This window comes from Phyllobates terribilis, unplaced genomic scaffold, assembly GCF_046119375.1.
Source record: "Phyllobates terribilis strain yellow unplaced genomic scaffold, ASM4611937v1 Scaffold_12__6_contigs__length_324123572, whole genome shotgun sequence".
Lineage (NCBI taxonomy): Eukaryota > Metazoa > Chordata > Amphibia > Anura > Dendrobatidae > Phyllobates > Phyllobates terribilis.
The window spans coordinates 299,302,257-299,327,291 of record NW_027362772.1 but is presented as its reverse complement, the minus strand read 5'-3'; the positions used below and the strand labels follow the sequence as shown (position 1 = coordinate 299,327,291).

General features: G+C 47.0%; 1 pseudogene; it reads right to left on the bottom strand.

Moving 5' to 3' along the window:
• Positions 1-402: 402 nt before the first annotated feature.
• On the bottom strand, positions 403-24,857 carry LOC141172747 (nicotinamide N-methyltransferase-like; annotated as a pseudogene).
• Between the last annotated feature and the right edge of the window lie 178 nt (positions 24,858-25,035).

The following is a 25,035-nucleotide window of genomic DNA, read 5'->3' as shown; positions in this document are numbered from 1 at the left end:
AACTAAGGACTGGGACAAAAAAGAGACACCTCCTAAACAGAGAAGTTGTTGCAGAACACAAAAATACAAACTGACAAAAAGGTACTAGAGGTCCCAGAAAGACCAAGCGAACTGACAGAGAAAGGCACAGAAGCACCTGGCTAGAGAAACAGTCAAACACTGAAGTCTAGCACAGCCAAAAGGGCGGAGCTGGAATATAAAGGCAGATGGTCACGTGACCGCAAAACACAAGATGGAAAAAACAAACAGGAGGGTTCTAACACTAACGTTCCAAATGATAGCCGGCATTCACATCTTCTTAAAAGAATTGCTTTATTGATCCAGTAGTATAAAAGACACAAAAAATAGTTGAGCACAACAGCACAAAAATGTATTATCTTGACAAAGGACCATGCAGGTCTCAAACATGTTTCCTGGGAGCTCAATGGATATTTCTTTTCTGCCTTTTTATTTTTTTCATAAATGTATTCTATCCAGATTGTTAAATCTCAAAAGTTGATGCTAGTCTTAATATTTCATATGTGATATGAATACCTGTGTGTTACATAGTTAATAGAATGCAAATCACTAGAAGTCTTATGATACCACCGGATCTCCCTGAGGATCAGATTAGGTTCCAACAGTATTTTCTTGCCAAATAAAGGGTCCAAAAACAAAGGTGTGATAGCAATAAAATAATCATGTTCTACAAGAAATCCATTATAAGAATCACATGTTGCCATTATACCAAACCTTACTGGGCTTTTTAGTACATGTCTGCCATTTTCTGCAAGTTTTGCATAGTAAGAAATGTAAAAGGCAGTGAATGTGCACCCTTCAACTATTTTATTTCCTTCTATCTACATCTGGGATGTCAAACTCAAACACACAAAGGGCCAAAATGAAAAACTTGGACAAAGCCGTGAGCCAACCAGTGTACAGTATAATGGGCCCCACATAGTCCTCCTTATAGTATTATGGCCCCCACATTTCCTTCTATACAGTATAATGGACCCCACAAAGCCCTCCATACAAAATAATGGCCCCACATAGTGGTGGTGGTTCTGGTGTCACGGGCCAAATATAATCACCCTGGGGGTCAGATTTGGGCCACGCCCAGAGTTTGACATGTATGATTTAAATGAAGTCTATAATTCTGTACCAATTTATTTTACCTTATATCTTTCTAGAAGTTGTATATTCAATTTTTTCCCTTTCAGAGCTGCAACTCCATTCCTTATCACTTACCGGTAATTTAAATGATAGGACTCTTTCTTATGCCTCATTCAGATGTCCGAGTTTTGAGTACGAGTGGTTTTCACGGATAGCACTCATACATGTGATCGTCTATAGGGCCATTCACATGTCCGATGTTTTCCTCAGATCGAGAGGTCCATAGAGACATGTCCTATTTTGATCTGAGTGTCGGCAATGTAAGCCAATGGGTCTGTGAAAATATCTCTCCGATGACATCTGAGTGCAGTCCAATTTCAGAATGGAGAAAGTGGAGAAAATTGGATAACTCTCGTACCACCCTCTGATCATAAATTGATCAGAATTATAGGTCCGATCTTCTTGTACGCGAAAAAATCCGACATATGAATAAGGCCTTAAAGTGACCTCTAGGAGGAACTTGTATACAGCTATAATCAATTTGAATTCAATAATACATCTATTCTCCTAAACTTCCCTTGTGCCGACTTCCCTTGTGTGCAGAAACAATTGTATGTCATTTTCTAACAAAAGTGATTGGCTGCAGCATTGACCTAATTGGACCTTTCCGTGCCAGCATATCATTGTTGGTGGCCAGGACACAGAGGCTGGCCAGGGAAGTAGTTTCCCAGAAGCCATAAGAGATCAGAAAGGTCTATTAATTTAAGATGAGCTGATTTTAATACTGATGTTTGTCAAGATTCCATATTACTGGTGAAAAATTTCAGTAGCTGGACAAGCTCCTGACGTTATATCAGTGCAGGGAATCTGAATTTGGTATAAGAAATGGAGGATTCAATTTTTGTAAAGATATATGATATAATTAAAATTTTGAGCCCACCCCAAAAGAGAAGAATTAAAAAAAGTAATGTTCTTTATTGCAGTAATATAATTAATTTGAAAATTTCATAGACACAACACTGAGATAATACACCCGACTGGATCTAAACATCTTTTTTAATGCAGAACCTATTAGGCAAATTGACAGGATAATCAATATATATAAACTCTGTTCAAATCTTCTTTTCTTTGTGAAAAATGAAACTCAATTACCCAGCTTAGCTGGTTTATTCAGCTACAAAGTGATCACGGCAATATCCATAACATTTCGCAGGACGCGTTTTGGGCCGTTCTGAACTTTTCTTTGTGAGCTGCAATGAACATAATGGCTTTATAGTCAATAAGGTCACTTACAGCTGTTTTCTCCTTAACCTTACAGTAGTCAATAACGTAACCTTCTCCAACTACAGAGCTGCAAATAATGTCCTCATTACACTTAAGATGGTGGATCTTGTCTTTCCCAGCAGTTACGTATGTTGTCTCTAAACCACCAATTAGTATGATGTGTCCTCCAGCTTTCAACAACCTTGAGAACTTCCTGAGATATCTGATGTAATCATATTGGTCCTTGCTGACAACCCCTAGGAGCCAAACACTGATGATACAATCTGCTGGTGGTAAGATGATCGGATCCATCATATCTTCTTTCTCGAGGTCGCATTTCACAACGTGTTGAAGGGCTGATCGCACTTTTTTCTTCTTTGTTTTCTAATTGATTACTAAAAATGGGATATATGGGTTTGTGAGAAAAGATTCAGTATAACTTGTGTTTTTATGATTTAATCCTCTCCTCTTTCTGGGATTCTTTGTCCAGTGGACGGTCCTATCAGTGATTGACAGCTATCTCTCTATGCACACTTATACAAAGAAAGCTGTCAGTCACTGATAGGACCTCTCACAGGACTGAAAGTCCCAGGAAGAGCAGAAGTTTAAATGAATAAATCACATTTAATGATTAAATCACAAAACTCCATATCAATCTGCTCAACTTCTCCTGCTCTGTAACAGGATGTCGGCGGGCTGGACGGTATTTCATGAAGACAGGTACTCTTTTAGAAGCATGCCAATTTTCACAATTCTGACCACTGTCTCTTTATGAGGTACAGTTAGGTCCATATATATTTGGACAGAGACAACATTTTTCTAATTTTGGTTCTAGACATTACCACAATGAATTTTAAACAAAACAATTCAGATGCAGTTGAAGTTCAGACTTTCAGCTTTCATTTGAGGGTATCCACATTAAAATTGGATGAAGGGTTTAGGAGTTTCAGCTCCTTAACATGTGCCACCCTGTTTTTAAAGGGACCAAAAGTAATTGGACAATTGGCTCCAAGGCTATTTCATGGACAGGTGTGGGCAATCCCTTTGTTATGTCATTCTCAATTAAGCAGATAAAAGGCCTGGAGTTGATTTGAGGTGTGGTGGTTGCATTTGGAAGGTTTTGCTGTGAAGTAAACATGCGGTCAAAGGAGCTCACCATGCAGATGAAACAAGCCATCCTTAAGCTGCAAAAACAGAAAAAGCCCATCCGAGAAATTGGTACAATATTTGGAGTGTCAAAATCTACAGTTTGGTACATCCTGAGAAAGAAAGAAAGCACTGGTGAACTCATCAATGCAAAAAGAACTGGGCGCCCATGGAAGACAACAGTGGTGGATGATCGCAGAATAATCTCCATGGTGAAGAGAAACCCCTTGACAACAGCCAACCAAGTGAACAACACTCTCCAGGAGGTAGGCGTATCAATATCCAAATCTACCATAAAGAGAAGACTGCATGAAAGTAAATACAGAGGGCTCACTGCATGGTGCAAGCAACTCATAAGCATCAAGAATAAAAAGGCTAGACTGGACTTTGCTAAAAAACATCTAAAAAAGCCAGCACAGTTCTGGAAGAACATTCTTTGGACAGATGAAACCAAGATCAACCTCTACCAGAATGATGGAAAGAGAAAAATATGGCGAAGGCGTGGTACAGCTCATGATCCAAAGCATGCCACATCATCTGTAAAACACGGCGGAGGCAGTGTGATGGCTTGGGCATGCATGGCTGCCAGTGGCACTGGGTCACTAGTGTTTATTGATGATGTGACACAGGACAGAAGCAGCCGAATGAATTCTGATGTATTCAGAGCCATACTGTGTGCTCAGATCCAGCCAAATGCAGCCAAACTGATTGGTCATCGTTTCATACTACAGATGGACAATGACCCAAAACATAAAGCCAAAACAACCCAGGAGTTTATTAAAGCAAAGAGGTGGAATATTCTTGAATGGCCAAGTCTGTCACCTGATCTCAACCCAATTGAGCATGCATTTCACTTGTTAAAGACTAAACTTCAGACAGAAAGGCCCACAAACAAACAGCAACTGAAAACTACAGCAGTGAAGGCCTGGCAGAGCATCAAAAAGGAGGAAACACAGCGTCTGGTGATGTCCATGAGTTCAAGACTTCAGGCAGTCATTGTCAACAAAGGGTTTTCAACCAAGTACTAGAAATGAACATTTTATTTACAATTATTTAATCTGTCCAATTACTTTTGGTCCCTTTAAAAACAGGGTGACACATGTTAAGGAGCTGAAACTCCTAAACCCTTCATCCAATTTTAGTGTGTATACCCTCAAATGAAAGCTGAAAGTCTGAACTTCAACTGCATCTGAATTGTTTTGTTTAAAATTCATTGTGGTAATGTCTAGAACCAAAATTAGAAAAATGTTGTCTCTGTCCAAATATATATGGACCTAACTGTAATTAGTCTGGAAAGCTTCAACGGATTCCTCTGATTCTGAGATTGTTTTTTCATGACATATTGCACTTCATGAGTGTGGTAAAATTTCTTCGATATCACTTGCATTTATTTGTGAAAAAAATGGAAATTTGGTGAAAATTTTGAAAATGTAGCAATTTTCAAAATTTGAATTTTTATGCCCTTAACCCCTTACTGACATCTGACGTACTAATACGCGTCTGTGCACTGGGACTTAATGCCCAGACCCGTATTAGTACGTCATATCTTTAATGCGGCACCGCGACTCAAGTCGCGGTGACAGCATTAAAGTTACGGTGCCATCCTACCTCCTGGTAGATGGCGTCATCATCCCGGGGGCTGTCGCCGCCCCCCCGCACCAGCGATCGCTGTGATTGGCTGTTCAAATCTGAACAGCCAATCACAGCATTTCTCACTGTTTCCGGCAATGTGATTGCCGGAAACAGTGATCTGCAGCCTAGGATCGGTGCTCCTATGAGCACCGATCCTAGACTGTTGCTAGGACACCCCAGCCCTGGCCCCGGACTGCTATGATCGGTGCGATCGCCGATCACATCGATCGCACCGATCGTAGCGCGACCGCGCGGTGACAGGGCGGTCATGGGGCGGTGACCGGCTTGTGACCTGCCTGTCACCGCCCCATGACCCCCTGTAAAGTGATTCAAGCCCCCAGACTGCTGTGATTGGAGCGATCGATGATGACATCGATCGCTCCAATCAGAGTACTTGAATACAGGTGACCAGGCGGTCACAGGGAGGTGTCACCTTTCTGTGACCCCCTGTGGTGCGTGCTCTGCTCCAGCCATGTCTGATTGGTGCAATCAGTGTCACCAATCAGATGGCTGGGGCACAACATGCACCACAGGGGGTCACAGAAAGGTGACACCTCCCTGTGACCGCCTGGTCACCTGTATTCAAGTACTCTGATTGGAGCAATCAATGTCATCAATGATTGCTCCAATCAGATTACCTCCACCTGTCACCACCCCATCATCACCCTGTGACCGCCCTGCAGACCCTCACATTTGGTGAGGATTTCTACAGAGCGATCACATCTGATGTGTCTGTGCTGGGCCTTGTAGTGCCACAGAATATTCTGTGACGCCACAAGACCATCTTCTCACTGTTCCAGTCGCTGCTGCTGCCGCTGCTCCTGGATCTTCTGTTCCAGCGTCCTGGATCTTCTGTTCCAGCGTCCTGGATCTTCTGTTCCAGCGTCCTGGATCTTCTGTTCCAGCATCCTGGATCTTCTGTTCCAGCGTCCTGGATCTTCTGTTCCAGCGTCCTGGATCTTCTGATCCAGCGTCCTGGATCTTCTGTTCCAGCGTCCTGGATCTTCTGTTCCAGCATCCTGGATCTTCTGTTCCAGCGTCCTGGATCTTCTGTTCCAGCGTCCTGGATCTTCTGTTCCAGCGTCCTGGATCTTCTGCTCCAGCTCCTGGATCTTCTGCTCCTGACCTGCTGTGGTTCCTGCTCCAGAGCCTGCTGCTGATCCTGCAGAGAAGACTTTGGTAAGTCTGTTCTCCCCTCATCCACCCCAATCCCCCCTCCCCCCTATATTTACCCCCCCTTACCTTTTTTTCTGTGTCCTGCAGCGGTCTCCAGCTCTGGTCCGAGTATCCAGCTCCACTCCCGGTCACCAGCGACGGGCTCCTGGTCACCAGCGCCGGGCTCCCGGTCTCCTGCTCTGGGTCTTCTGTTCCAGTCCTGCAGACCCTTTGGTAAGTCCATCTCTGATCTCCCCTCATTCACCCCAATCCCCCTCTTCCCACTCCCCTGTCTTTTTACCCCTCTTCCCACTCCCCTGTCTTTTAACCCCCCTTCCCACCCCAGTGTCCCTGTTAATTCTTTTGCTTCTGATCTCCAGCTCCAGTACCGGTCTCCTGCTCCGGGCTCCTGGTCTCCTGCACCGGGCTCCTGGTCTCCTGTTCCGGGCTCCTGCGCCGGGCTCCCGGTCACCAGCTTCGGGCTCCTGGTCTCCTGCACCGGGCTCCTGGTCTCCTGCACCGGTCTCCTGGTCTCCTGCACCGGGCTCCTGGTCTCCTGTACCGGGCTCCTGGTCTCCTGTTCCGGGCTCCTGCGCCGGGCTCCCGGTCACCAGCTTCGGGCTCCTGGTCTCCTGCACCGGGCTCCTGGTCTCCTGCACCGGGCTCCTGGTCTCCTGCACCGGGCTCCTGGTCTCCTGCTCCGGGTTCCTGGTCTCCTGCTCCGGGCTCCCGGGCTCCTGCTCTGGGTCTTCTGTTCCAGTCCTGCTGACCCTTTGGTAAGTCCATCTCTGATCTCCCCTCATCCACCCCAATCCCCCTCTTCCCACTCCCCTGTCTTTTTACCCCTCTTCCCACTCCCCTGTCTTTTTACACCCTTCCCACCCCAATCCGCCTCACCCCAGTGTCCCTGTTAATTCTTTTGCTTCTGATCTCCAGCTCCAGTACCGGTCTCCTGCTCCCGTCTTCCTGCTCCGGGCTCCCGTCTTCCTGCTCCGGGCTCCCGGTCTCCAGCGCCGGGCTCCCGGTCACCAGCGCCGGGCTCTCGGTCACCAGCGCCGGGCTCTCGGTCACCAGCGCCGGGCTCTCGGTCACCAGCGCCGGGCTCCCGGTCACCAGCGCCGGGCTCCCGGTCTCCAGCGCCGGGCTCCCGGTCACCAGCGCCGGGCTCCCGGTCACCAGCGCCGGTCTCCAGCGCCGGGCTCCCGGTCACCAGCGCCGGGCTCCCGGTCACCAGCGCCGGGCTCCCGGTCACCAGCGCCGGGCTCCCGGTCCTGATAGAAGAACAGAGAGGACTTTGGTAAGTAATCTGATCTCCCCTCATCCTCCCCTCTTCCCACTCCCCACACATTTGTGCGCACATCCAGCAGCCGCCGAGTGTTGATCGGTGGCATAGTTCACCAATCCACACTCGTGCTCGCTGTTTGCACCACATACAGTATTTCCTTTTTCCACACACTCTAAATAAAGTACTGACACACACACACTCTCAAAGTATTGACACACACGCACCACATACATAACAAACAATGTCCTGCTCATCCCAAACTCAGTATTCAGCGGAGGAGGCTTACGCTATTCTTGCCTCCGACACTGACACTGACAGTGAGGGTGAGGATCCCACATTTCTTTGTTTCTCCGACTCCTCGTCGTCTTCCTCCTTCTCTTCTTCCTCCTCTTCCTCAGGTTCTGCTGGCCCGCCCCGCCGTCGTCGCAGGAGAGATGTTCCAGCGCCCCCCACTACTGAGCCTATATGGACTTCACCCCCCGAAAATTATGAGCCGCTGATTCCTGATTTCGTAGCGGAATCAGGAATCAAGTTTGACACCACCGGCCTCACAGAAATAGACTTTTTCAAAGTCTTTTTCTCTGAGGATTTTATAAACCTCATGGTGGGCCAAACTAATTTATACGCTCATCAATTTTTTGTACAAAACCCCTCTTCATCATTTTCTAACTGGTCTCCTGTAGACGCAGTAGAAATGATGAAGTTTTGGGGCCTGGTCCTTCTTATGGGGATCTTGAAGAAGCCCGAGCTTCGGCAATACTGGAGTGTTGACATTTTGTATAACACTCCAGTGTTCCGAATGGTCATGCCCCGGACACGTTTTGAGGCCATCCACAAGTTCTTGCATTACCAAGATAATGCAAGGTGTCCTGCACGCGATGACCCGAACTTTGATCGTCTTTTCAAAGTTCGGCCAGTCATCGAACACTTCAACAACAAGTTTGGTGAAGTGTACGTGCCCCAAAGGGACATCTGCGTGGATGAGTCCTTAATTTCTTTTAAGGGGCGGCTTGGATTCCGGCAGTACCTGCCCAGTAAGAGGGCAAGGTATGGGATCAAGCTGTATAAACTTTGTGAGAGTACCTCAGGATACACTCACAAGTTTAGAGTTTATGAAGGGAAGGACTCCCTGATTGAACCCCCTGAATGCCCCCCTGTTCTGGGAGTGAGTGGGAAAATTGTGTGGGACTTGGTGCACCCACTGCTTGATAAAGGTTATCACCTCTACGTGGATAACTTTTATACAAGTATCCCGCTCTTCCAGTCCCTCTCTGCGCGACGTACCGCAGCCTGCGGTACTGTCCGCAAAATTCAGAAAGGCCTCCCAAAGACGCTAATTGGGCAGCTGCTCAAAAGGGGTGAGAGCAGAGCCCAATGTAGCGACCACCTGTTGATGGTCAAGTACAAGGACAAAAGGGATGTCCTTTTCTTGACCACCATACATGGTGATGGCAGCACACTCAGCACTATACGAGGTTCCACTACACAGGTCGTCAAACCAGACTGTGTAGTGGGGTACAACAAGTACATGGGGGGAGTTGATCTCTCTGATCAAGTCCTCCAGCCATACAGTGCTTTGAGAAAGGCCAGAGTGTGGTACAAGAAGCTGGCCGTGCACATTGTACAGATGGCAATGTACAATGCTTTCCTTCTGTCACAATGTGCAGGCCAGACTTCTGCGTCGTATCTTCAGTTTCAGGAAACGGTTATCAAGGCCCTGATATTTGGCAGCGGTGACAGAGCGGGCCCCAGTACTTCTGGAATTGAAGGACCAAGAATTGTACCAGGCCAGCATTTCCCAGGGCAGATCCCTCACAGCGGAAAAAAAGGAAAGTCACAAAAGAGGTGCCGAGTGTGTTATAAAAGTGGAATACACAAGGACACCATTTATCAATGTGACACCTGCCCTGACAAACCTGGCCTGTGTATGAAAGACTGCTTCAAAAGGTACCATACTTCGATGGACTATTAAATTAATTTCTGAAGTATGACAACCTGACGAACACTGTACAGCTGACGTAGTGTTCGTCAGGTTGTCATACGTCACTTGTGTAGTGTTCGTCAGATTGTCCTACACAACTGATGTATAACACTACATTACAAAATTCAAAAATCAACTAACACTACCAAAAAGGGGGCACTTGTTAGGCATTTCACTGTTTAGGCACATCAAGGGTTCTGAGAACATGACCTGACGCCCGCAGACCATTCCATCAAAGTCTGCGTTCAAAAGCGTCACTCCTTCCCTTCCGAGCCCTTACATGCGCCCAAACAGTAGTTTTTTCCAACACATGGGGTATATGAGTACTCAGGAGAAATTGCACAACAACTTATGGGGTGCAATTTCTCCTGGTACCCTTGTGAAAATATTTTTTTTTGCATTTTTGTGGAAAAAATGTTTTTTTTATATTTTCACAAGTCAACATTATGATTTTCTGTGAGGCACCTGGGGGTTCAATGGGCTCACCACAAATCTATATAAGTTCCCTGGGGGGTCTAGTTTCCAAAATGGGGTCACTTGTGGGGGAGCTCCAATGTTTGGGCACACAGGGACTCTTCAAATGCAACATGGTATCCGCTAACAAATTGTTAGCGGATACCATGTTGCATTTGAAGAGTCCCTGTGTGCCCAAACATTGGAGCTCCCCCACAAGTGACCCCATTTTGGAAACTAGACCCCCCAAGGCACCTATCTAGATGCATAGTGAGCACTTGTAACCCTCAGGTGCTTCACAAATTGATTCATAAAAATGAAAAAGTGAAAAAAAAAACACTTTTTCATTTTTATGAATCAATTTGTGAAGCACCTGGGGGTTCCAAGTGCTCACTATGCATCTAGATAGGTGCCTTGGGGGGTCTAGTTTCCAAAATGGGGTCACTTGTGGGGGAGCTCCAATGTTTGGGCACACAGGGACTCTTCAAATGCAACATGGTATCCGCTAACAATTTGAGCCGACAATTTGTTAGCGGATACCATGTTGCATTTGAAGAGTCCCTGTGTGCCCAAACATTGGAGCTCCCCCACAAGTGACCCCATTTTGGAAACTAGACCCCCCAAGGCACCTATCTAGATGCATAGTGAGCACTTGTAACCCTCAGGTGCTTCACAAATTGATTCATAAAAATGAAAAAGTGAAAAAAAAAAACACTTTTTCATTTTTATGAATCAATTTGTGAAGCACCTGGGGGTTCCAAGTGCTCACTATGCATCTAGATAGGTGCCTTGGGGGGTCTAGTTTCCAAAATGGGGTCACTTGTGGGGGAGCTCCAATGCTTGGGGACACAGGGGCTCTCCAAACGCAACATGGTGTCACTAACAATTTGAGCCGATTTTCCGTTAAATTTGTTAGCGGACACCATGTTGCATTTGGAGAGTCCCTGTGTGCCCAAACATTGGAGCTCCCCCACAAGTGACCCCATTTTGGAAACTAGACCCCCCAAGGCACCTATCTAGATGCATAGTGAGCACTTGGAACCCTCAGGTGCTTCACAAATTGATTCATAAAAATGAAAAAGTGTTTTTTTTTTCACTTTTTCATTGTTACAAATCAATTTGTGAAGCACCTGGGGGTTCCAAGTGCTCACTATGCATCTAGATAGGTGCCTTGGGGGTCTAGTTTCCAAAATGGGGTCACTTGTGGGGGAGCTCCAATGCTTGGGGACACAGGGGCTCTCCAAACGCAACATGGTGTCGCTAACAATTTGAGCCGATTTTCCGTTAAATTTGTTAGCGGACACCATGTTGCATTTAGAGAGTCCCTGTGTGCCCAAACATTGGAGCTCCCCCACAAGTGACCCCATTTTGGAAACTAGACCCCCCAAGGCACCTATCTAGATGCATAGTGAGCACTTGGAACCCCCAGGTGCTTCACAAATTGATTCGTAACAATGAAAAGTGAAAAAAAAAACACTTTTTCATTTTTATGAATCAATTTGTGAAGCACCTGAGGATTCCAAGTGCTCACTATGCATCTAGATAGGTGCCTTGGGGGGTCTAGTTTCCAAAATGGGGTCACTTGTGGGGGAGCTCTAATGTTTGGGGACACAGGGGCTCTCCAAACGCAACATGGTGTCCGCTAATTATTCAAGCAAATTTTACAATCAAAAAGTCAAATGACGCTCCTTCCCTTCCGAGCCCTGCCGTGCGCCCAAACAGTGTTTTTTCCCCAAATGTTGGGTATCTGCGTGCCCAGGGGAAATTGCACAACAAATTTTGGGGTCCATTTTTTCTTGTTACCCCTGTGAAAATAAAAAAAAATGGGTCTAAAGTAAAATTTTTGTGAAAGAAGTTAAATGTTCATTTTTTTCTTCCACATTCAAAAAATTCCTGTGAAGCACCTGAAGGGTTGATAAAGTTCTTGAATGTGGTTTTGAGCACCTTGAGGGGTGCAGTTTTTAGAATGGTGTCACTTTTGGGTATTTTCTGTCATAAAGACCTCTCAAAGTGACTTCAAATGTGATGTGGTCCCTAAAAAAATGGTTTTGTAAATTTTGTTGTAAAAATGAGAAATCGCTGGTGAACTTTTAACCCTTATAGCTCCCTAACAAAAAAAAATTTGGTTCCAAAATTGTGCTGATGTAAAGTAGACATGTGGGAAATGTTATTTATTAACTCTTTTGTGTGACATATCTCTCTGATTTCAGGGCTCAAAAATTCAAATTTTGAAAATTGCAAAATTTTCAAAATTTTCACCAAATTTCCGCTTTTTTCACAAATAAACGCAAGTGATATCGTAGAAATTTTACCAGAATCATGAAGTACAATATGTCACGAAAAAACAGTCTCAGAATCAGGGGGATCCGGTGAAGCGTTCCAGAGTAATTACCTCATAAATTGACAGTGGTCAGAATTGTAAAAATTGGCCTGGTCATTAACGTGCAAACCACCCTCGGGGCTTAAGGGGTTAAATCAGAGAGATATGTCACACAAAATAGTTAATAAATAACATTTCCCACATGTCTACTTTACATCAGCACAATTTTGGAACCAATTTTTTTTTTATTAGGGAGCTATAAGGTGTAACGGGTCTGGGAGGCGGAACCTCTGAGCTACTATACAAGGGGGCAGTCCTTGTAAGGGAGCGGGTGGTGACCAGGGAAGACGGGCAGGAGGTCACAGCAGGTGACTGGGACAGTCTCTGAGTGAACGGGCTGGAGGTCACGGCAAGTGACCGGGGCAGTCTCTGGATGAACGGGCTGATGGTCACGGCAAGTGACCGGGGCAGTCTCTGAATGAACGGGCAGATGGTCACGGCAAGTGACCGGGGCAGTCTCTGGATGAACGGGCAGATGGTCACGGCAAGTGACCGGGGCAGTCTCTAGGTAAAGGGTTGGTACGACCTGTGGCGGCTGATGATAGACGTGGGCTCCCAGGTGAGCAGGCGAGAGTCTCTGGATGAACGGGTGGTCACAGCACGTGACGACGGAGCCTCCAGGAAGACCAACAGACAGGCGGCAGATGAGCGCTCCCAGGTGAGCGAGCAGGAGTCACAGGACAGGCAGGTGGTCACAGCACGTGACGGCGGAGCCTCCAGGTAGACTAGCAGGCAGGTAGCAGGTGTGTGCTCCCAGGTGAGCGGGCAAGCTGGTCCATAGACAGACTGACAGGAGTTGGAAGGCAGACCGTCGGACCTCGGGCAAGCAGGCAGGTGGCTGATGTGCGCTCCCAGGTGAGCGGGCAGACTGGTCCTTAGACAGACTGACAGGAGTAGTAAGGCAGACCGTCGGACCTCTGACTAGCAGGCAGGTAGCAGATAATCAGGCAGGAATCTGGCAGGTAACTGGCAGGTAACTGGCTGGTAACTGGCAACGGGACCTGAGGGCTGAAGCAGAGTAGTAAACAGTGCAACAACATTGCTCGGGCACCTCCATTTTGGAGGAGGTGCCTTATATATGGTGAAGTCCTCCAGCCATTGGCCGGGGACTCCTTAGGACGGCGCGCGCGGCCCCTTTAAGAGGGAGGGAGAGCGCGCGCGCGCGCCCTAAGCACAGTAGACGGGAAGGAGCACGCGCTGCCAGCAGAGCGAGAGGAGGACGCCGGGCACGGAGCAGGGAGGTGAGGGGAACAGCGTCCCTGCCTAGCAGAGGGCAGGGACGCCGGCGCTACAGTACCCCCCCCTTTAGGCCCCCCCTTTTTTAGGCCAGACAGAAATTTAGCTAGGATAAGAGGGGCATGGATGTTCTCCCGGGGCTCCCACGTTCTCTCCTCAGGACCAAACCCCCTCCAATCTACTAGAAAAAAGGTCTTTCCTCTTACCCTTTTGGTGGCAAGAATGTTCTCTACCTCAAACTCGTCCTCAGCAGAAACCGGAGCAGGAGGCGTACCTGTAGACTTGGAAAAAGAGTTAAGTACCACAGGTTTGAGGAGAGATACATGGAAGGAGTTAGGGATCCGTAAGTTGGCCGGGAGTTTTAATTTATAGGCCACCGGGTTGATCTGACTGATGACCTCCAGAGGACCGATGAACCGAGGCCCTAACTTGTAAGAAGGTATCTTGAGTCGGACATATTTAGACGAGAGCCAGACTTTATCTCCAGGACGAAATTGTGGAGGATCCAGGCGTTTTTTGTCAGCGTGTCTTTTCATCCGTTCGGACGACTGGAGGAGTGCGGATCGGGTACTCTCCCAAATGGAGGAAAATTTGCTAACGAGGGATTCCGCAGCCGGGTTGTCCACAGAGGTGGAGACAGGAAAAGGAATCCGAGGATGCTGACCGAAGACTACAAAAAACGGGGATTTGGAGGAGGATTCGCTCTCGTGATTGTTATAGGAGAACTCGGCCCATGGTAGGAGATCCACCCAGTCAGAATGATGGGCATTAACGAAGTGCCGCAGGTAACTGGTCAGGTTCTGATTGATCCGCTCCACTTGACCATTAGACTGTGGGTGGTAAGCGGAGGAGAAGTCCAGGGTGACGTCTAGCAGTTTACAAGTGGCTCTCCAGAAGCGTGAGGTGAACTGTACCCCACGATCCGACACGATGTGGAGGGGCAGGCCATGAAGACGGAAGATGTGGCGGATAAAGTCTTTAGCCAGCTCGGGTGCAGACGGGAGACCAGGCAGGGGAATAAAGTGAGCCATCTTGGAAAAGCGGTCAGCGACCACCCAAATGACCGTACAACCGGCAGAGACGGGGAGATCAGTTATGAAGTCCATAGCAATATGCTGCCAGGGGGCAGCAGGCACAGGAAGCGGAAGAAGGCGACCGGTTGGCAGGTGTCTCGGGACCTTGTTGCGGGCGCAGGATACACAGGCAGAAACAAAGTCTATTACGTCCTTGTGCAGGGTAGGCCACCAGTAGTGCCGGGCAATAAGCTGGAGGGTCTTTTTCTGACCGGCGTGGCCAGCTAGTTTAGACGAGTGACCCCAGTGTAGGATCCTCTCCCGATCAGGTACTGATACGAACGTCTTACCGGGAGGGAGACGATTTAGGCTCACGCATTACTCTGGCGGGATCGATGATATGTTTAGGTTCTTCCTCGAGATCGGACACCAGAAAGGATCGGGACAAGGCATCTGCTTTGACGTTTTTGTCAGCCGGGCGAAAATGAAGAACAAAATCAAAGCGAGCAAAAAACAAGGACCACCGGGCTTGGCGCGGGTTAAGTCTCTGGGCATGCTGGAGGTAAGCCAAGTTCTTGTGGTCAGTGTAAATTATTACCGGGTGAAGAGCCCCCTCGAGTAGGTAATGCCACTCCTCCAATGCCAGTTTGATGGCCAATAACTCTCGGTCTCCTATGGAATAGTTGCGCTCAGAAGAGGAGAAGAGTTTGGAGAAGAAGCCACAAGTTACCATTCTCCCGGAAGATGATTTTTGAGTAAGTACCGCTCCGGCTCCAGAGGAGGAGGCGTCAACTTCCAGGAAGAACTGCTTGTTGCCGTCCGGGCGATGCAGCACCGGGGCGGAAGAGAAGGCCTGTTTTAGGGAAAGAAAGGCCTCCTCTGCTTCGGACGGCCACTCTTTGGGATTAGTACCCTTACGGGTGAGCGCGGAAATTGGGGCAGTCCGGGAAGAGAAGTGTGGTATGAAGAGACGGTAGTAGTTGGCGAAGCCCAGGAATCGCTGAATGGCCTTCAACCCCTCCGGTCGAGGCCATTTCTCGATGGCAGACAGTTTCTCTGGATCCATTCGTAGGCCGGTGTGAGAAATAATGTAGCCCAAAAACGGAAGCGAGGTCTGCTCAAAGAGGCACTTCTCGTATTTAGCGAAGAGGTGATTCTGCCTGAGCCTGAGCAGGACCTGACGAACGTCCCTCCGGTGAGTCTGGAGATCCGGAGAGAAGACCAAGATGTCGTCCAGGTACACCACTACGCAGGAGTAGAGAAGGTCCCGGAAGATGTCATTGACCAACTCTTGAAAGACGGCAGGAGCGTTACAGAGACCAAAGGGCATTACCAGATATTCAAAGTGGCCGTCCCGGGTGTTGAATGCCGTCTTCCATTCATCCCCCTGACGGATACGAACCAGGTTGTACGCCCCACGGAGGTCCAGTTTGGTGAAGATTCTAGCCCCCCTCAGACGATCAAATAACTCCGGAATGAGCGGAAGGGGGTACTTATTCTTCACCGTGATCTGGTTAAGGCCTCTATAGTCTATACAGGGACGGAGAGAGCCGTCCTTCTTTTTGACGAAAAAGAAGCCTGCTCCCGCCGGGGAGGTAGATTTCCGGATGAATCCCCTGGCCAGATTCTCCTCAATATATTCGGACATCGACCGGGTCTCAGCAGCAGATAAAGGATAAATACGCCCACGGGGAGGAGTAGTACCAGGTAACAGGTCGATAGGGCAGTCGTATGGTCTATGAGGGGGTAGTGTCTCTGCCTCCTTTTTATTAAAGACATCAGCATAAGACCAATAAGGAATCGGAAGTCCAGGTAGATTAGCTGAGGTAGGAGAAGGACGGACGGGATGGACGGGAACCAGACAGGTCTTATGAGAGTCCTGTCCCCAGCGAAGGACTTCTCCGGTCTGCCAGTCAAGCACGGGTGCATGTCTCTGGAGCCAAGGTAGGCCTAGCAAGAGGGCGTGAGAGAGTCCAGGCAGAACATGAAAGGAGATACTCTCAGAATGCAGCATTCCCACCTGCAGAGTAATGGATTCAGTGATGAGTTGGATGGGGCGTGGTAAGAGGCCCCCATCCACGGCAGCAACAGACAAGGGTACAGCCAGAGGTTTGGTGGGGATGCGGTATTTCTCTACCAGGGACTGTGAAATAAGATTCCCGGCTGCTCCAGAGTCAAGTTGGGCTAGTTCGAAAAAACGGTTCTCCCCGCAGACGATTGAGACTGACAGCAGCAGAGATGGAGAGGATTTATTCTTGTCTAGGTTGACCTCTCTGAGCGAACCTAGACACAGGCGTTTCCCGACCTCTCTGGGCAGGCACGGATCCGGAGCTCCTTACTGCCACAGTAGAAGCAGCTCCCTTCGGCACGGCGTAAGTCCTGACGGGTTTTGACCATCTTGGTCTGGTCAACCTGCATAGACTCAGGAGAGTGTACCTGGGTAGAGACGGAGGGAGTGACGGGTTTCTGAAAAGTAGGAGCTAGACATTGTAACCTCCTCTCACGGGTGACCTCTTTGGCACGCTCCTGGAACCGTAGGTCAATCCGGGTGGCAAGAGTTATTAGGTCATCGAGAGTGGTAGGAATGTCCCGACCGGCAAGTTCATCTTTAATACGGCCGGACAGACCCTCCCAGAAGACGGATACCAGAGCGTCGTTATCCCAGGCCAGCTCCGAGGCAAGGGTACGGAACCGTATGGCATATTGGCCCACGGTGAGACTTCCCTGACGGAGGCGTAGCAGTGATGATGCGGATGAGGTCTTCCGTCCGGGTTCGTCGAAGACTTTCCGGAAAGCCGCGAGAAAAGCAGGCAAGTTGGACACCAGGGGGTCTCCTCTCTCCCATAGAGGATTTAGCCAGGCCAGGGCCTCCCCGGTGAGATGGGACATGATGAATGCAATTTTGGCCCGGTCAGAGTTAAACTGGTGGGACAATAGTTCAAAGTGCAGGGTGCACTGATTTATGAAGCCCCGAGCCTGGGCGGAGTCGCCTCCGAAGCGAGGAGGTGCAGAAAGCCGGGGTCCGGGGTAGGATACCATGGTATTAGTGGGCAGCGGAGCTGCCGGATTGCGAGACATGGCACTGGCGGTGGTTGCTGGTGGAGCAGTCAGAGTGTCCAGGCGAGTATTGACATTCTGCAGGTGACCCAGGATGGACTCCTGTTGGGACCTTTGACGGGACAGTTCATGACACAGGTCCGAGAGCGAGGGAACTTGGGTGCCACCGGGTTCCATGGCCCGAGCAAACTGTAACGGGTCTGGGAGGCGGAACCTCTGAGCTACTATACAAGGGGGCAGTCCTTGTAAGGGAGCGGGTGGCGACCAGGGAAGACGGACAGGAGGTCACAGCAGGTGACCGGGACAGTCTCTGAGTGAACGGGCTGGAGGTCACGGCAAGTGACCAGGGCAGTCTCTGGATGAACGGGCTGATGGTCACGGCAAGTGACCGGGGCAGTCTCTGAATGAATGGGCAGATGGTCACGGCAAGTGACCGGGGCAGTCTCTGGATGAACGGGCAGATGGTCACAGCAAGTGACCGGGGCAGTCTCTAGGTAAAGGGTTGGTACGACCTGTGGCGGCTGATGATAGACGTGGGCTCCCAGGTGAGCAGGCGAGAGTCTCTGGATGAACGGGTGGTCACAGCATGTGACGGCGGAGCCTCCAGGAAGACCAACAGACAGGCGGCAGATGAGCGCTCCCAGGTGAGCGAGCAGGAGTCACAGGACAGGCAGGTGGTCACAGCACGTGACGGCGGAGCCTCCAGGTAGACTAGCAGGCAGGTAGCAGGTGTGTGCTCCCAGGTGAGCGGGCAAGCTGGTCCATAGACAGACTGACAGGAGTTGGAAGGCAGACCGTCGGACCTCGGGCAAGCAGGCAGGTGGCTGATGTGCGCTCCCAGGTGAGCGGGCAGACTGGTCCTTAGACAGACTGACAGGAGTAGTAAGGCAGACCGTCGGACCTCAGACTAGCAGGCAGGTAGCAGATAATCAGGCAGGAATCTGGCAGGTAACTGGCAGGTAACTGGCTGGTAACTGGCAACGGGACCTGAGGGCTGAAGCAGAGTAGTAAACAGTGCAACAACATTGCTCGGGCACCTCCATTTTGGAGGAGGTGCCTTATATATGGTGAAGTCCTCCGGCCATTGGCCGGGGACTCCTTAGGACGGCGCGCGCGGCCCCTTTAAGAGGGAGGGAGAGCGCGCGCGCCCTAAGCACAGTGGACGGGAAGGAGCGCGCGCTGCCAGCAGAGCGGGAGGAGGACGCCGGGCACGGAGCAGGGAGGTGAGGGGAACAGCGTCCCTGCCTAGCAGAGGGCAGGGACGCCGGCGCTACATAAGGGTTACTTGAGTTTGCATCGGGTACTCAGGGATGCACCATGTATCACGCGTGCTTGAGTGACATGCTCGAGTCCCTGCCCCGCATGTTTCACGGTTATTAGACACCCCCAAAAAAACATGCAGGGATCGCACGTGCATGGCAGGCAATCCCCGCGATTTTTTTTTGTCCACGAAGCATATGGGGCAGAAATTCGAGCATGTCACTCGAGCACCCGATGCAAGCTCAAGTAGTGAGTACTTGTGCTCAACACTGGTCGCCATATCGTCATCTTTTTTTTTTTTTTTACTTTTGAAAAAAATCCCAACCCTAACCAAAAACCCTAATACAACCCCAACCCTAACTCTAGCCCAATTCTAGTCTAACCCTAGCCCAACCCTAACCCAAGCCCAACCCTAAGCCTAGCCCAACCATAACTCCAACCCCAACCCTAGCTCAACCCTAACCCTAGCCCAACCCTAACCCTAGCCCAACCCCAACCCTAACCCTAACCCTAGCCCAACCCTAACCCCAACCCTACCCCAACCCTAGCCCAACCCTAGCCCAACCCTAACCCCAACCTTAACCCTAGCCCAACCGTAACCCCAACCCTAGCCCAACCCTAAGCCTAGCCCAACCTCAACCCCAACCCAAACCTTAGCCCAATCCCAACCCTAAATCTAACCCTAGCCCAACCCTAACCGACCTCTAACCTCAACCCTAACCTTAACACAACCCTAACCCTAGAGTTTATTTTTAACGCCGTTCCTCGTGCGGTATAAGTGATTAGACGACTTTATTCTTCGGGTCGGTACGATTACAGCGATACCAGAATCATATTGTTTTTTTTATGATTGACAGCTGTCACACACTAAAAGACGCATTTTTTTGTAAAATCTAGTTTTTACATCGCCATATTTTGAGAGCTATAGTTTTTCCATATTTTAGCCGACAGAGTCATATGATGGCTTGTTTTTTGCGGGATGAGTTGACGTTTTTATTGGTGCCATTTTCAGGCACATGACATTTTTTGATCGCTTTCTATTCCGATTTTTAGGATGCAGTATAAGCAAAAACCAGCATTTCCGGAAATGTTTTTATGTTTTTATGCTGTTCCGCGTGTGGTAAAATTGATAAGGTAGCTTTATTTTTTGGGTCAGTATGTTTACAGCGGTACCACATTTATATTGGTTTTCTATGTTTTGCCGCTTTTACACAGTAAAAGCTATTTTATAGAAAAAATATTTTTTTGCATCGCTTTATTCTGAGAGCTATAACTTTTTTATTTTTCGGCTGATGGAGCTGTGTGGCAGCTTGTTTTTTGCGAGACAAGATGAAGTTTTCAGCGGTACCATTTTTATTTATATTCGTCTTTTGATCCCGTGTTATTCCATTTTTTGTTTGGCGGTATGATGATAAATCATTGTTTTTTGCTTCGTTTTTTATTTAGTTTTTTTACTGTGTTCACTAAAGGGGTTGACTAGTGGGGCAGTTTTACAGGTCGTTCTGGACGTGGTGATACCAAATATGTGTACTTTTTTTTTTTTCATAATAATATGTATTGATGGGTATATTATATTTTTATTTTTGGTGGATTATTTTTAAATTTTTTTTTAAATATTTTTACAATTTTTTTTCCATTTTTAACACTTTTTGGACTTTTATTCTGTGTCCCACTATGGGACTTTCACTTTTTTTATTCTGATCGCCTGTATAGCACAGGAATGGAGCACCATACCTGTGCTATACACGCTGTCAGTGCTGCAGATGCAGAAGTTACTTTGGCCATGCACTGCGCATGACAAAAATATCTTCCTGCTGTCTGGTGACCCGGATGTTGTCATGACGACATGGGGTCATCATGGCAACATCCGGGAAGCCACGGCAGACAGCGCTGGAGGCCGGGAGAGGAGGTGAGTATTGCGATCACCTCCCCTTGCCACCCCAATGCTGTGATCGACTTCGATCACAGTATTGCGGGGATTAATGTGCCAGGAGTGGTGTGGGACCGCTCCCAGCATATAGCATCGGGTGTCAGCTGTGACTATCAGCTGACACCCGGCGGCGATCGCCCCGCACCGATTGTGTGCAGGCGTGATCGCCATATGACCTAATAATACGTCATTGGACCAATCGGCCCAGGTCACCATGACGTACTATTAGGTCACATGTCAGAAAGGGGTTAAGACTGGTCTGCGAAATGTCTCTTAATCAATCGGGGCCATAAACTCTAAACTTTTGTTAGATTTGCTTCATATCATTTGTACTTTAGCAACAATGATAATGACAGTGGCTTCCCCTCCATTTTCGAACAAATTCTTCACCTCTTTCCTTCTATGTCACCGTGAAGTTTTGTGACATGGTTCCAATCAAACGCTCCTGTACGTTCGTCCACCCATCTCTTCAGCTCCATGATGCATCTGTCTTTGATCTTCAGGCTTGAAAAATTCACAGGCTGTAAACAAATGATGAACCATGGAACCAAGACTGAGGTCAATCAAGATGTCTCCTCTAATATGACCTGCAGGAAAAAAAATCACATATTGAAGCAGTTAACATGTTAAATCCTCATACAGTGATGGCTTCCACGTCACATTTTTGTCACAGTTTTTTTCTGCACTTTTTTATGTTTTTTCTTTTTAAAATTGCATACTGGGATACTCAATCGATGCATCATCATGGGGTAGAGGCTACAGTCATTACTGCAACCCCTGCCCCCTCCCTGAAATGAAGCTTCATCAGTGACCTTTGTTTCAGGGGTTGGGCTGGTCCCTACTCTCTCACTATGCGATGTGCACAATGCCAGTGCGCTCTCTCACTGGCTCAGTTTAGTACTAACGAGCCAGCAACTGAGCGCACTGTCAGTGCATGTTGTAAGAATACCCGGCGTGCAGTGACTTGGAGGGCGACGCTGCACTGACAGTGCAGAGTGTGGATTCAGCCACCCATTGCCCCCGGTATTAAAGCAATCATTGGCTGCCATTGCCTCCATCTTTCTGTTGTTTGGAAGCCCAATCAATAACTAGGCTTCATATGAGATCATTAAATTCACCTTAGGCCACGTTCCCACTATCGGTATTCGGTCAGTATTTTTTCTCAGTAGTGGGAGCCAAAACCAGGTGAGGAACTATCAGAGAAAAGGTATAATAGAAACAAGTCACCAATTCGGCATTTATCGCCCACTCCTGGTTTTGGCTCCCATTACTGAGAAAAAAATACTGACCGAATACCGACCAAATACTGATAGTGGGGCCGTGGCCTTATACTGCAATGCTGAAGTGTTTCAGTGTATAGCACAAGTCATAACATGTTCATGGCAGATGAAAGACAAAACTGAAAAAAATAATGTTATAACACAAAAAATTTGAATCCCCTCTTCTGATGCTGTTAGAAATAGAGATTAATTATAGATACATAAATAACATATTTGCTATCGCCACATCAGTAGGTTCAGTCTATCATAATATAAAATTATTTAACCCACATAGTAAATGTCGTAAAGCAAAAATAATTGAAAAAAAAAAACAAAAATCAAAACTCCAGAATTGCCGTTCTTATTACCGGACTTCAATTTCAATGAAAAGCAACCAAAACATTGTATGTTACCCCAAAACAATGAAATGAAACAATGAAAACTACAGCTTGCCAGACAAAAACAACCCCTCACGCACTCCATAGCCAAAAAAAAGTTTAAAGGTAATAGAGAAAAAGTCAGAATTTTTTTTTTTATCCACTAAAATAGATAAAAAATATATAGTTTGGTATTGCAAAAACATAGTGATCTGAGGACTCATAATACAAGATCATTTTTACAGCACACTAAGGGCGCAGTCAGACGGCTGTATAACATGGATGACGATCGCATTTCAATGCTCGGACTGGATGGCGGCTCTCCTGTCCTGAGCGTGACACCATGTATTTCTATGGAGCTGTCACGCTTGGGCCAGTCCGAGCATTGTGATGTGATCATTGTCTGTGTTATACGGCCGTCCGACTGCGCCTTAAATGTGATAAAAATACCTCCCCGAAAAAATAAGTATGGCAAAATTGCATTTTTTTTTTCATCATTTCATATTTTGGTTGGATGAAACTATCAGTATGCTATGCAAAAAAAAAAAATAAAAAGTTATGGCTTTTGGATGAAAGGGAAATAGAATCAATGAACTAAAGTGCCAAGAAAAAGTTTAGAAAAGTTTTTTATCACCCCCTCTTCTTTCCTTCTGGTCTGCAGGGTGTTGTGTGGGTTGTGAAATTTGTTCTATGATAAGAGGATGGAAAAAAAGCAACAACAGCATAGCATAGAAAAATACTCACCCTCCGTGAAAGTTCTTGTAAGATTTTCAATGGGAAAAATTAAGGAATCCTCCGCTAAGCCCATATCAGATTTATCAGAGAAATAATGCTCCAGATATTATCTGGAATCAAAGCCATCCACATGTTAGAGCTTGTAGGTGCAGGAATCCATCGTGTAATCTTCTATCACAGACGGGGTGACTCTTTCTACACCGGCGCTCGAATTCTTTATGTAATTATCAGGAATAGATTTGGAATTTGTTTTCCATTTAATAACAAGATCATGAGTTACTCAAGTCATAAAACGTTCATGAGAACATGTATAAGAAGAAATTCACATGGAACATTATTAATCAAATAAAAAAAATTGATTTTTATTGTAAAAAGGGCAATGGGGGAAAAATTCCAGAAACACTTGGGATTGGCATTAGAATTGAAAATAAGCTATACTAACTTATCAGTGGAAAAAAAAATGAAGTTATTGTAACTAGACAAGTTAGATTCAATCAGCAAAACCTATACTTTCCACATGGCTTTATTCACAGATACTTTTTTGCAGAGTTTTCAAAATAAAAAAAAATGCTGATAAATATACCAGTTATTTTCGGTCCGAGTGCAATCCGACAATACATTGCGTCTCACTCTGACCAGTGTTAATCTATGGGTCCGATTTTTTCCTCAAACCGAGACGATTCGAAAAAAAGAATAAAAAAAATCACAGCATGTCTGAGTTTGATCCTATATTCAGCCATGCGAGTGAATGAGTTCATGGAAAAATATCGGACTGCAGTCGGAAAACATCTGAGTGCAGTCCGATTTTCATCGATTGATAGAACGGAGAAGATGGAGACTTTTTTTTTCTTACATCTTCTCATCTGAGAAAATCAGATCACACTCTGCTCATACTCTGAATAGAGTTTGATCAGAACGTGACTAGCATAATCCACCCGGTTCCCTGATTCCCTGACTCCTTCACGTTTTGCAATGTGAACAATGCAAAAAAAAAACATGTTTTTTTTTTAACCCAGCAAGCACTTTTTATAACTTTTTTTTTTCCTGGGGAGGCTGAATGTCATAGTTACATAGTTACGTAGTTTATAAGGCCGAAAAAAGACAAGCGTGCATCCAGTTCAGTCAATAGAAAATATACAACAAACACTTTGTCTTTTCTTCGGGGATTTTTTTTACACTTTGTTTCTTTTTCAAAATCACACCGTCCTCTAGGTATGATGTTTTTCGACCACTTTTTGATAATATTCATATAAACCACCATCGTTTTTCTTGCTCTTTTACAAATGCGCACATTAACCCCTTCCTGCCCCATGCCATACTATCACATCGCGGTTAACAGATCCCCCTGTCGAGACACAGGGTGAGAGAGCAGTAATAGCTGTAGATGATCACTCTTTACCGCTGAGGAACCCAACGTGGAGGTTGCTCCATCTTCTCCATCATCTTTTCCCATCAGTGCGCTGTCGTTTATTCTTTTTTTTGTTATCCATCAGGGTCATGTTTTTTTTTTTTTTTTTATATTTTTTACTTTTTCGCTTTTTTTTTTTTTTTTTTTTAATCCTCACTTTATTTTTTAGTCCGGCTGATGGCTGTGATGGAGGTCCTCAGCAGACCCCTGGTTACCTTTTGCGATCCGTTGACTGAAAGCTTTATCGCTCTATGTCCATGGTTTGTTTTTTTCCACCCTGAATAGTGCGTTTGGTTTGGATATTTTATTAGATGAGGAAATTGAAGTCTGCAGTTATCAAGCAAGGATTGATATTTTATTTCTCGACCAGAAA